The 13,412-nt window shown below is 36.8% G+C and overlaps 1 protein-coding gene across 1 annotated transcript in view; it reads right to left on the bottom strand.

The window, feature by feature from the left end:
- Positions 1 to 8,916, bottom strand: part of LOC150104501 (SEC14-like protein 2) — a 49,442-nt gene extending 40,526 nt beyond the window's left edge. Inside the window, exon 1 of the mRNA XM_090395675.1 lies at positions 8,566 to 8,916. The gene's annotated coding sequence lies outside the window, so the exon portion shown is untranslated. The remainder of the gene's footprint in view (positions 1 to 8,565) is intronic.
- Between the last annotated feature and the right edge of the window lie 4,496 nt (positions 8,917 to 13,412).

Below are 13,412 nucleotides of genomic sequence, written 5' to 3'. Positions count from 1 at the left end.
TTCCTCTAAAAACATTATTTTAAGCAGATTAGATATTATTAATATTTATTTGAGATCTTTCACTTAGTAATATATTATATTTGAGTGAATGAAAAGCCTAGAAGTTGGTTTTTCCCTTTGAGGGAATTAAATTTTCATTCTTTACAAAACAACTTGACCTTCGTACTAAATATATCTTGTAAATAATTTAGCCTTCCAGTTTTGAAATTACACTACTTCATATGCACGAGGAAAAAAGTCACTAATCATAAGCCAATTTTGGAGGACAAAAGGAGAATATTAACGCTAAATATACACACGGCTACTACATAAAACTACTTAAGTATGTCACTTTTCATAAGCCTACTAGCAATGCCATTTTAATCGAAATTCTAATCACCACTATTTGAAAGTTAACTTACAAATTGGTTTTCCCCTTTCATAGCCAATAAGACATTTGTTTGATTTGAAATTTATGTTTATTGCTAGAACGAGCTGATTCAGAAACAAAAGCAATGCATGCGGCATGGAACATTTGATTTCTACCGTACTTAGCTGAGTTTTGAGCGCCCTCTGGCATGTTCACATTAATTACTAGGATGCAAAAATATTTTAGTGGTAGTATTGTTTGAGGTAAACGTAATTTTTCAATTAAATTTCCAGGAAATTAGTAGTAAATCAATAAAAAATAATATCGCTTTGAATAAATACAAAGAAAAACCAACAACAAAAAAATAACTTTAGTGTATGCACACGGGACATTTATTTTAAAAAAAATAAAGAAAAGTTTGAGGAAGTAATTTCTTCAAGAACATTTTCACTCCTTAATTGGCAGTCACTTGTAACTGAAGCAGTTTGAATCCAACTCTCTTCCAAGCAAGTGTACGAAATACAAATTCTAATATAAATCCTTTAATCGAGTACACCATCCGCGTACAAGTCGTACCAAAATCCTTGTACGAAAACAGGCTGACAATCCATAATGGGAAACAGTCTTGAAATAATGGGACTTAAACCACTACCGTTGCTAGCGGACTAAGATAATCAACCCTTGAAATAGTCTACGTGTAGCATCACCTGTGCATAGTCATTCGGCACGCAAGCAACGCACGCATTGGAAGCTTCCCTTAGCACTGAAAGTGAGTTCATTTAGGCGAGTATGAAAATAAACCGACTCCTAAGATTGCTTGGCTTATCTTTCAAGTGAGGCCGTAATTTATTTTAATCTTGCATTTTTGTACTTGTAATAACAGCTGAAGAACAGTAATCTGTGTCTTATGATTTTGATTTATTCATCAGTTTGCCTATATAGTTAGGTTTATTGTTAATTTTTTTTAAATTAAAATTTTTAGTTGACAAGAAATTCGATCATCCGTCGTTTGTGAGCAAAGTCGTGGAACTCGACCTCTAAGCGAGTGATATTATACAAGTGAAAATAAATAAATAAAAATATCTGCCATTTATTATTTTTATGTAACGTGTTATAATACCATCGATAATCACTTGAGTTATAAGTTGCATTAAGAGGTCTTTTAAGGTGTAAAATTTCCCGCATTTTATTGCTAATTTTGTAAAATGTTAATCTATCATAAAAACACTATTGAGCACGCATTTCGTTTTTAAAAAATTATTTAACAGATGGGGAGGGAAAGAATTCTAAATTCTGTTTCAGAATCTTCTGTACTACTCACTGTGCTTTTCCGCGGTGGACCATGTCCAGATGGAATTCTTTTATATCCAACTAGTCAGGAAACCAGCCTAAAGTGATATTTTATCGCCCACAAATCTCTCCCACTTTAAATATCCCCTTCACAATAAGATCATTTACGGGTAGGTTAATGGAAAATTCATTTTTTTGAGGACTAAGCTATTTGAGGCCTCCAATGAACAGGGTGGCAATCTTGCACCAGACGATGAAACGCGCCTACCACAAAGATTGTATACATACTGCAATGGAATTCAAAGCCAATAACCGTGGATTTTTTAATCTGCCAATAGTTCTTTCAGTTTCTGGGAACTTTCCAAACAATGTCAACGACAATTTTAGCGAAGATTTAGACTAGGTTGTCCCAATCATCTCGAGTGCAGTGAGCAAAACAAGAAGGCTCCAACAGAACAATGGCTACCTAGAACTCTGCATGGAAGAAAGGAGTTTTGCTCATAGCAAAAAATGTTAGTTGCTTGTGTGTAATCATTTTCATTTCGTGGCATGTTATCTGAGAATTCCATTTTTTGTGTTTGCTATAAGAAAATTAATTTCCCATAAATGAACTTTAAATCAATATTATAAGGTTGGAAAAGATCACTTTTCCGAAGATGGCCTGAAACGTTCTCTCAGTCCTCCCAGAGCTGTAACGCGAGATCATTTATTAACATATTTTTAAGCCTCAACCCAAAACAAAATAGTCAACAAAATCAGAATCTGTCTTCGTGTATTCGACAACGGATTATGTTCTTTGCAACGAAAATACAAGAATTATCTGCAAAACATGTAAAAGGTGATTGCTATCGTCTATTATCAGGCTCAATTCGACAAACAAAGGATTTCATACAAAAATTACAACTCAATGTTTAATGTCGAAGCCTTTCTGAAATTGCTCCATTCACCAAACAATCTTGAACTCCCTGAATTGTCAGGTGTTCGAAATTTTCTGCAAGTAAACTTGAGATCCGACTGTTCGTTTCGATTTACATATCCATTACCAAGTGAGAATTCTCACTTGACAATAAACTATAAAAGTTCCTTCCTTTACTTGGTTAGCACATTCTAATGTACTTACTAGGCGAAGGCAGATCCATGCATATACGTTTCTTCCATTAGAAACAACACTCCATGAATAGTATAAAAACAGGAGTTAGGCTTACAGGAAAGTGCATTATATAAGAACGTATTGAAATATCAGGAAAGTGCAGTTAAAGACGTAAATATAGGGGCCATAGAAGGTATTGGGAAGTAAGATCTGAGAAGTGATGATTTGCTATGTTTAATAGCATTGGAATATTCGAAATAAAGGGTACCAAATTATTGCATTGACTGAGTTGATTTGCCCCAAAATTGTTGGTATAAGCGAAATACGATCACATGACAACATGAAAGGAATAGATGGACGGATATATTTTTAGTGAAGAAAGGAAGGAGTATTGTGGATGGTAGAAGATGAATTATGCCCATCTAAGATGGATTTGCAAGGGATATAAATAGCTGCAGCGCTTTTGATGCAGTATGATGCGAGATGAAGACGAAGAGGGTGAAATATTTCGTTGAGTGTTACTATACACATGGTAATGTGTAGGGTAGTGAGAAGGAAATGTAGGGGCAAATTAGCCTGGTCAGCAAGGATTGGGTGATCATTATGGGTGACTTTAATATAGACTGGAATAAAGAGACTATCTGGGGGAAAAGAGAATAAAATTTCTCGGAGTTTGAGAAATAATTACCTTAGGCAGTTCCAAATACATAACAGAGGGTGCACGAGGATCAAGGGTATGGATTTTACTGTCTCAGATGATGAGGTGTCAAATCTACCAGTTGGTGACTGTGACCATGAGGTGATTACTTAAAGGATGGCCAGTCATTTGAGGACTTCTGTTAGAAACGGATACATATGGAACTATAAGAGTGGTAATTGAGAAACTTAGGAGATCGCTTGTAGCAACAACATGCAATGAGCAACTGGATGGGAAAAGATACCACTGCTGCTTGGGCTGTATTCAGGAACTATCTAGTGTAGTATCAGAATGTATTCCAAAAGGTCAAGTGGTTAAATAGAGCAGGTGTGAAATGGATGAATCGAGAGGTAAGGTATACAATATGGAAGCACAAGGGGAATGGTAAGAACCAGTTGCATGAAAGGCACAACGAGCAGGCGACTTGCTTGATAAAAAAGGTAACCAAAGTGCAGTATGAGTAGCAGTTAGCTAATGCGTTTTTTTTTTCTATGTGGCCAGATGAAAGTGATTAGGGAAGAATGGCATTGACTGCTGAAAATGGTGGTAGAATGATAAAAGTTGCAGAGGATATCGTTTCTGTATTTACTGAGTAATTCATAAAACGTATGCCATTATTGCGAATGTGACATGCGGAACTCGGATGCACGGGAAGAAAGGAGGAACTGTTTAGTAAGCGAGCAGGGAATATGAGGGTTTGAATAAACTAAACTAATGTTAATAAGGGTGTAGGGCCACTTTGAAGAAATGTTTTGGGACGTTAATAGTAGCTCTGACATATCATTTTAATAAGTATTGCACTGAATCAAACGAGTGGGAAGTGTAAAGACGGTAAACTTGTTCCACTTCACAAGGTGTGGATAAGACTAGAGCATGTGGCTCAAGTGCTAGAAAGGTCAGTTAGGATCCAGAATTTAGTTAACAGCAAAATACTCTTGGATGGTCATCATGGGTTGGTTAAAGGAAGATCATGTTTTAGCAATCCGATTTCTTATTATAACAAAGTGACAAATGCAATGGATAAAGGTGATGCACACACAACGGTATATTTGGATATTTTGCAAAGGCCTTGGATAAAATGCTACATGAAAATCTGGCAATTAAACTGGAATGGACTGCAAATTAGTGCGCATTATTTTATATTGGCTGATAGCTATCAGCGATATCCCAGAAGAGTCACGTCACTAGTAGTGTACCCCAAAGGACTGTTTTAAGATTGTTGCTGTTCCGCTTGTATTCAAGTGACATTGATAGGTATGAATGGTGATATGCAGTTATTTGCAGAAAAGTTGGGAAGGATTATCACGAGTAGAACGCATGGCATGGCTTTGCAAGAGGACTTTAATGCACTGGCTGAATGGATAAATGTGTGGTGTCAATTCAGTGTTGCGAAGTCTAAGGTTTTGAAATTTGGAAAGCAGAGATGGGATGTAGAGTACACAATCGGTGGAAATATATTTCGATTAGGTAAAGGAGATGCGAGATGTGGGAGTGATTGCGAACAGGGACCTAAAATTTCGAAGACACGTTGCTAAAATTGTGAGAGCAGTATAGCAGATAACGCAAATGATGAGGAGGGCAATGACTTATAAAAGAACGTTATGTTTCGGTTGTATAAGATTTTGATCAGGCCACATATGGGTTGCTGCGCACAGATTTTGTCACCTCTTTTTCAAAAAGATGTATTTGTAAAGTCCAGAGACTACGTTAGTCAGTCGTCTTTGTAATGTTGAGTAAGACAAAATGCAATTTGCAGAAACCTATGGATAGGAGAAAGAGGAGGGGGATAACACTGAAATGTGTTAAAGGATCAGGATCATATTGGTAAGGTGATTTTGCATAGAATTGGGAAGACAAGAGGCAATCCCTGGAATCTCTATAAGGAGGGTGTGAGGAGCAGGTTTTTTGTATGGAGAGTGGGGAGTGACTGGAAGGCATTGCTCGAGTGTGATGAGTGCAGAGACTGTTAACATATTTAAGGCGAGGTATGATAAACGGTGTGTGTAACAGTGGGACTTCCCGTGTTGAGTCTTGGCTCCATGGAAATTTGATAAATTTTGTTAACAATGTGTAAACTTATCCTTTGATCTGTATCAATTTACAACTTTCATCAGAAATGAACCTCCATTGTTCATATTCCACTTCACTTTGGAGTTTAGGCAGTGAAGTATGAATCTGGGCATTCATGGCCTGTAGTTTGAGTAGACTTATCCTCAACCCAAGCTATAGTAGAGACTTTGGTGTACGACTGGAACTGCTTTCCTTGATGAAACAGGTGTAGCTGTTCACTTTAGAATTCTGACGTGCAGCATTATCTAGAATATGGTGGTATGCCTATCTGCTGATTGGTACAGATATAGGCTGATAGGTGGGATTAAAAAAAAAAAAAAATTAGGAAATAAGTTAAAGGATTATGATCAGATTGATAAGATGGTTTTGCATAGAACGTAGGCCTACTAGTAACATTAACTGAGCTGCATTCAAATTCAATCAATGAAAAACAGACCAACAATTCACTCCAAATTACAGGGTGGCCTATAATTCACGAATTGAGCAGAGAAAATGCAGAGAATGAATACGGACAGCCTATTCAGAAGACAAATGGAACTTTTGTTGAAATGCAAAAGCCGGAAAATATCTAAGAATCATTGAAATCAAATGAAATAGAGATAGTTATTGTATAACAATCTCCACCATACAAAGTTAGAATAAAGATCATTTATAATCACCTAAATGAAATGTAACACTAAAAATGTTAAATTTTAAATAACCTCCAAATTGAAATTTAATAAAAGAAATCATGCAGTGTCGTATTAGAATAGTGCTATGTATAGCAACCGATGCATTTTTTTAATTGTATTTATTGACTAATATAGTCGAAAACTCAGATGGCGCTACAAGTAATGTTCATTGATCTTTTTAAGAGCTATCGCTAATGTTTCTGATTTAGTGCTGCAACATGATATGACATCACGGAAACAAAATTATATAAAGCTCGCATGATAAATATCACGCGAGATTACAGATAAACAAAAAAAATAATAAAAACCCCAAAGTAACGAGATTGTTCTATACAACACCAATCATTCGGGGGGGGGGAAGAGACAAGTGCTCCGTTTGCCCCTACTCTGCTGTTGCCTATGGGGGAGGGGGAGTTGTTCATCCCGACACTCGGGCTTTTTGTCTGGGAAACAACTCACGCTGGAAAACCAGAATATACTTGCTTCATGACCTTGGTTGATTCGGCTGGAATTTTAAAGCAACCTCAGCAGGCTGTACACGTGTATCGCATGTTGGAGCGTTGTGGGTAACCTACGGAAGGAGGGGTTAGGGGAATTAAATAATCTGGGAACTCTGTTTTAAAGTTCAAGTATGAACTTCATCATTCCAGGCTTCCAGTAAACAGGGTTGTGGCCTCACACGGGTCGATGAAAATCATGTACCATTAAGAATGCATTTTTTTTCTCCCCAAGGATATCTCCAATGATCCGGATTAAATACTATACTGCGAACTTGCGAAAATTTTTCCCCCCCCATAGATGCACACTACGCGTAGTCATCTCCGAGAGAGAAAAAAATTCTACAAATAAGGTCACTTCTTATTCTATCAAGAGAGGGGACTAAGAAATTATCTTAAGCACCGACTTCATAAAGAATTAGAAGAAATCATGATCACTCTAAAAGAAGAAAACACTAACAAATACAGTATTAATGTCGTTATACGAATTATGCACGCCACGTGCAGAGATTTCCCACCGTACTACTTCTAATTTAATTGCTTTCAAATAAAGTATTTTTTTGAGACAAAAACTTCCTGTTGTGGGTCGTAGTGACAAGTTTTCCCTTCAACGTGAAGCAGCATTCAAGCTTTGGAATCGATGTCATTAGCGCATATAACGACTTCGTAATGAAACAGTTATTACCAATTCAAGGATAACAAAATGGCATTTTAGATGGGTCCTTTTTCCCCCTTTGACCTTGAACGCCAAGCACTTCTCGTATAACTTGTCAACCATACGTTCAACAAGTTATTTTTCATGTCACGAGCAGCCAACGAAACCTGCAGCACAAGTGCCAGGAACAGTTTCTTGAGGGGACCCAAAAGGATACATTTACCATCGTCTTTGGGTTCAAATTTTCTTCAAAATCATTTGAAAAGTACATTAAATAGATTACAGTTTAAATGTTAAGCTATAGCTGCACTTTCAGCTGATAAAATAACGAATCAATCGGAAAATATACCCAAGTGATATGAAGCAAAAAAAAAAAGTTACCTACAAAACTTTACAAGATCAAATTGTTTCCAGTGTCAATTCTAACTGCAGTTTATATCGCTTCGTTAATTCTGGTTGATTCCGAATATGCTAGTAGAATCACACTGAAAATCAGGAAATACTTAAGTTAAAAAGACGCACTTGACAGCTCATCCATATTTCATACTCCCTCGCTGCCTTCCCCACCCCCTAAGTCCAACATGTTACACGTAATGTGGTGGCAATGATCGTAGCACGACCATTGGCAGACTAGTAAATGATATTCGAATGATACATGAAGATTAATATATGATATATTAAGCATTAGCTTAAGATAAAATTTACAGTACCTCATTAGTAAAATCACGGCAAGAAAACCAATCAATGTGAAGCCAATTATCACTTCTACTTCATCTCCTGAACATCAGCTATTCCCAATGGTTTGGGCGAAAATGTGAAGACTGATTTAACGACATACTTAAAAATTAACTTTATTAATAGTACATGAACTGCTTTATTCTACACGCTTTGTAGGTAAGAGTATACAGTGATAACAGATTAACTCGGTAATAAAAGCTAACTAATCATTTCACTATTAATAGTAGATAATCAATGAGGTGCTAGTTATCATATAACGTCGCATACAGAACTACTGAGTTCATAAGAACCACAGTGTTATTGTTAATGAGCAAGTCAACTTCATAATTGTAAATTCGTATTCATTTTCACGCCCTCTGTTTTATATTCTAATAAATAACCCAAGAAACTTTAGAGGAAATGTAATTGATCTTCTGCTAGAGTAAAAAATATAGAAGCTTCTAAACAATCTAAATGATTAAAAAATAAAATTACGGAACTCGCAGTTAAAGGTGATTTGTATACTTACTTCGTACCGATCGGTAACTAGAACAATCTTCAGATTTCTTTGGCGTCCCGCTAATGGGTGACGGCAAAACAAACTACTCCGCTGAAGGCTCTCTGGAATAGTGTCAACAGAAACGCGAAGCCAGTTACATCATATATATCCGCCTTCAACCTAGTCCCCCGTATCGCATGGCGGAAAATTGTAGCCTTCGCTTACCTTTCACGTACTTGAAGATTGCTGGCAACGACGTTGACGTGTTTTAGCGGGTTTAATATGCACACGCACATTTTTTTTCCCGGATAGTCTACTGGCAATTTAGCTCGCTATTATCGATTCCTGCAAAAGCAAAAAATTTAAAAACACGCCATCGGATCAGCCTCACGTACAAAAACTATAATATGGATTGTTACAAGTTCTACGAGTTTCTTAGCTCGTGTAGATCATTAACAGTCGCCACCAGGGATGACGTCATTCACAACAGATGTGGGAAAGCCTGGTAGCTGCGACTTAGAGGAGGTGGGCCTCGCTGAAAAGGATCAGCATATCGTATTGTTAAATATTAGCATTACTTTGTAATTTTTCGATCCTCAGTGTATGTTTTATTTTTTAATTAACACTTCATTTAATTTCTTTTTTATTTTCTGCAATACGTACTTCCATAACACACAGAGGGATTTCAAATTAATACTTGAATTCTGCAATATTTCCTGATTTTACGAATAAGAAGCTTATGCAGTGGCCAAGGACAATCTAGGATTAAAGTAACAAAATGATGTATTAGCGAGGTGCTTTATAATTCTCGTGCCACGAGATATGACTCATAATTCGCGATTTATTGGTAAAGTGTTTTATAACAAGGTGCTAATATTATTTGGGAAAAAAACAACAGAAAGCATTAAACGCATACATAACGCTAAACAGTGGCGCACCCAGAAGGAGCCCTGCCCCTCCAAAGAAAAAGGAAAAAAACACAAGAAAATTTTCCAAAAACCTTTTTCTAATTAATATTCGTTTTGATTTATTTATGTTGTGTTGTGTCTTCTATTTGTATACTACTTATGAATTAGCGATCATTGCAGATGCTCAGTCATAGGTCGTATGCGATACGTAGTGTGTATTCTCAAATCGTCTACTCAACTCTGACCCCCCCCCCCCCCAAGATCAAATCCTGAATGCGCTACTGCGCTGAAAACAGAACTAGTATGATGATTATTGGCGACATCTCGGAACTGCATTTCCTGCCATTTTTAACCACGTTGCCTTCAATATGGCTAAAATACATCACTCCTCTACACTTCGTATCCATCATAACATGGATACGATGTTTCGATGTAATATCAATTGTATTAAAATTTTAATATGCACTTCGCATCCATGGTAACCCACACTTAGATATACGTCTTGGCCGGTTGGGTGGTTAAAATATCTTCCATCAGTTTCTTTGAGAAAATAGCGGACTTGGTGCCAATCCTGAAAAACCCAGCCGCTAATCATAGGACATTAGTAATCTACCACTAGGACGTTGATGGGATCGGTTCCAAGGATAGATCAGTAAGCAACATTCTAAGAATACCCTTTCTAAAAGCTCATCCTGAAGCAATTGGCCATCGGCTTTCCTTCCTTCTCGTTTAAAAAAGCTAACATCAATAAACAATCAATCCCACTTGCACTGTTAGACCTCATCTATTTTACAAGCAGGAAGGAAAGCTAAAGAAAAAGAACCTTATATAAAATTCATGCCTTACTTCAGGACTCATTTAAAACTGGAAGTTGAAAGGCAATATCTCCTGCCTTGTTTACAGAGGGCTTAGCCTTCCCTGTATGGATAAATCATTACATACTCAACTCCATTAAGATTATCACAAACATATTTTCTCTACTCATCCGAATAACCACTCAGACAAATATTTAAGAACATATTCTATCCTGTTTCGAAATATGCACACACTGTATAAGGAACTATATGCCGAAGTGGCCCCGCACATTATCAAACCATATTGCCTTCTTAAAGCAATCCTCGTTCAAAGGAATTGGTATAGCATCGATAAGATTCAGTATTTTAACCATGAACTACCTAATCATGAAGGGTACAAAATCTGGATATGAGAGACTCGCTAACAAAACCATGTTCAACAATAACAAGCTTTTTACAGATCTCCGTCTTTCGAACTTCCTTGCCTAGAATGTTACATGCTTGAGGCAGAGAATCTCACATTTTTCAGACCTTGATGTTTACCACTAATACTTTAAATATTGTAGCATCGATGCATACTTGGTGCATACATTTGTTTATCCTATAGTTGATTTTCGCTTAATACTTGGAAAGTTATTTTAAAATAAGTCATACAGTGTCGATGAAAGGAGAGTCCTAAGAAACGCTGACAGATTAAGCCAACTCAATGACTGACAGCCTCGAGGACAGCAACTAAGGATGGATTTTCTCCCCTTGTCTCTCAGTATACGACCAGAACTATTGACTGATAGACGAGATCGTTGCAAATTAGTTTGTATCATCAGCTTGAACCACGTGATTTGATAAGAGATTTAGCTTTTCTGTAAAATCATCAAAATGAACTAATAGTAGTATCATCTCCATACTACGTTTTGAAAATATACTGTGTTCAAATCCTTATCTATACATTTAAATCTAGTTTAGTATCGCTATATAAACAAACTAAACTCGAAAAAAAATCTGTTTCATGGCAGTTTATACCAAGTTTATACCATTTTTTATAAAGATCAATGAGACGTAACTTTTTATTATATTAGAGTGTATTATATACTGCTATTATTTTATTTTTCTCGCATAACATATTAAACAGAAGTTAATCTTTACCATTTTTTAACAGAAAAGATCAAATTAAAATTAGAGAAAGAATAATAGTGAGACTGCTGCTGCTGCATCACTGTGATTTATATCAGGTTTATATATTTTGTAACTTATAGAGATATGCATGCACTACTAGTTTCATCTGTAAGGTTGCTCCTGTTACGAGACTTAACAAAGTGTATCACTGAGAACATTGATTCACAAAAATATGTTGATGCAAAAATGGATAGTAATGCTGTTGCAGGGGATTTGAAACATAAAAAAGTTTCAGGAATAGTATTTCAAGTCCTTCGCACCTCGTTTTACGCCCTTCTCTCTGTTACTTCCGTCTATAATCATTCCTCTTCAATATTTTCCAAGTCAATTCTGAGGTTAACAAATTTCTGTCTCCAAATTGAGCTACTTTGAAAATCAATCAACTGCATTTCAAAATCGTCCATATTTAGTCTTAATCTTACCAGAGCTGTGTAGTTTAAGGTTCAAGTCATTTAAATGTTCGCAAAAATCTGCAAAAAAACAGTTTTCAAACCTGCACGATGTCGCACATTTCGTCAAAAAAGAGATTTATCTCATCCAAGCATTCAACAAATCATTTGTGAGCAAGACTTCGACTAGGCCAACGATCATTGTTGTACATTATTAGTCCTTTGTCCACCGAATCCACCTCATTCAATAGATTCTGAAATTATCTTTTATTCAAAGCACATGCAGAAATGTAATTAACAACCTTAGTTTCTGTTTGAATCACTTCTTGAAGTTCCTGTAGGCCAGCTTATGCACATAAAGTCTCCTCATGTATGATGCAATGAAAACCTATCAGAAGATATTGGCTGTGTATATATTTATTTAATTATTTTTAAGATGAACCTGTAAACGGGATGCTATATTTCTATATTGTGGATTGGAATCCGGATCAGTGAATACACATACTTTAGTATATTAAACGCATTTTATTTAATCTAGGACACATTAACACAGTTTCTTGATTGAATTGATACTACAAAAATTTTAAAGCTAAAGATTATAACCTCGTGCAATAAATTTTACACATTAAGATTCACAGCAATACTATCAAATGCCAATCTGTAGCCTCGTTCATTCTGCTGCTAAATATATTCTCATCTGATATACACACGTTAAAATGCACAGCAATACTATCATTTGCCAATCTATAATCTTATTCATTCTATTGTTAAGAATCAAAATCTCATACTTCATCCTGCTGCAAAGAATTATCTCATATCTAATTTATATCAGCTGCTCTTCAGCCTCCTAGTCCGGGACAAACCATTACAATTTAACCTTTTTATAAATGTCCCGCCGAATATATGTACTTCAATAAACAAATATCGAATTCACTACCAGCATTTTCTTAACCTCATAGTCCGGAACACACAAACATCACTTTATAAACGTCCGGCCGAATATATAAATACTTCAAGGAAGTACTCGCTGTTGAACCGGCTCTACCGTCTCTTATCTGGTTCTACAGGCTTCTTTTCTTTCTGGGCCTCATCATTCGTGCCGATTTCCTTCCGTCGCGTGGTAGAAGATTTTCGGGGGATCGGATTATGTCGTACCTGTACTGCTTTTCCGTCCTGGGCCATGTACTCTCGTGCGGGCTTCTTTCTTTAGCGCCTTCGCACTTCCAAGAATCCCCGGGGCTTGACGCATATTACGGTGGACTTCTCTATAGACGATTCCTTACTTTTCTTCGGAAGTCGAACGGACCCGCGATGCTGGATTCCGAGACAGTACGAGAGGAGACTGCATTTTTTGCGTACCTGCTTCCTTCTTCCTATGCGCACCGGCATATGGCCACCGCATGCTGCCTTCACCGGTTACATCTTCGATCTCTTGCTTCTGGATACCTGGATAACAATGCAAGCCCCTTGGATACTTCTGGGTCCTGTCTTATACCCCCTCTTGCCGTCCCTGGAATAAGGGTTGAGAACCCCTAGCATTTCCGCGCACAAAGGGGAATGTGACCTTCGAGTTGTTTACTTTTGTTTCCCCCCAGAACACACAAAAACAATAC

This window comes from Typopeltis vanoorti, chromosome 7 (assembly GCF_054136105.1).
Source record: "Typopeltis vanoorti isolate ZY-2024b chromosome 7, IOZ_Tvanoo_1.0, whole genome shotgun sequence".
NCBI lineage: Eukaryota > Metazoa > Arthropoda > Arachnida > Uropygi > Thelyphonidae > Typopeltis > Typopeltis vanoorti.
This window is presented reverse-complemented; position numbering and strand designations above follow the sequence as displayed.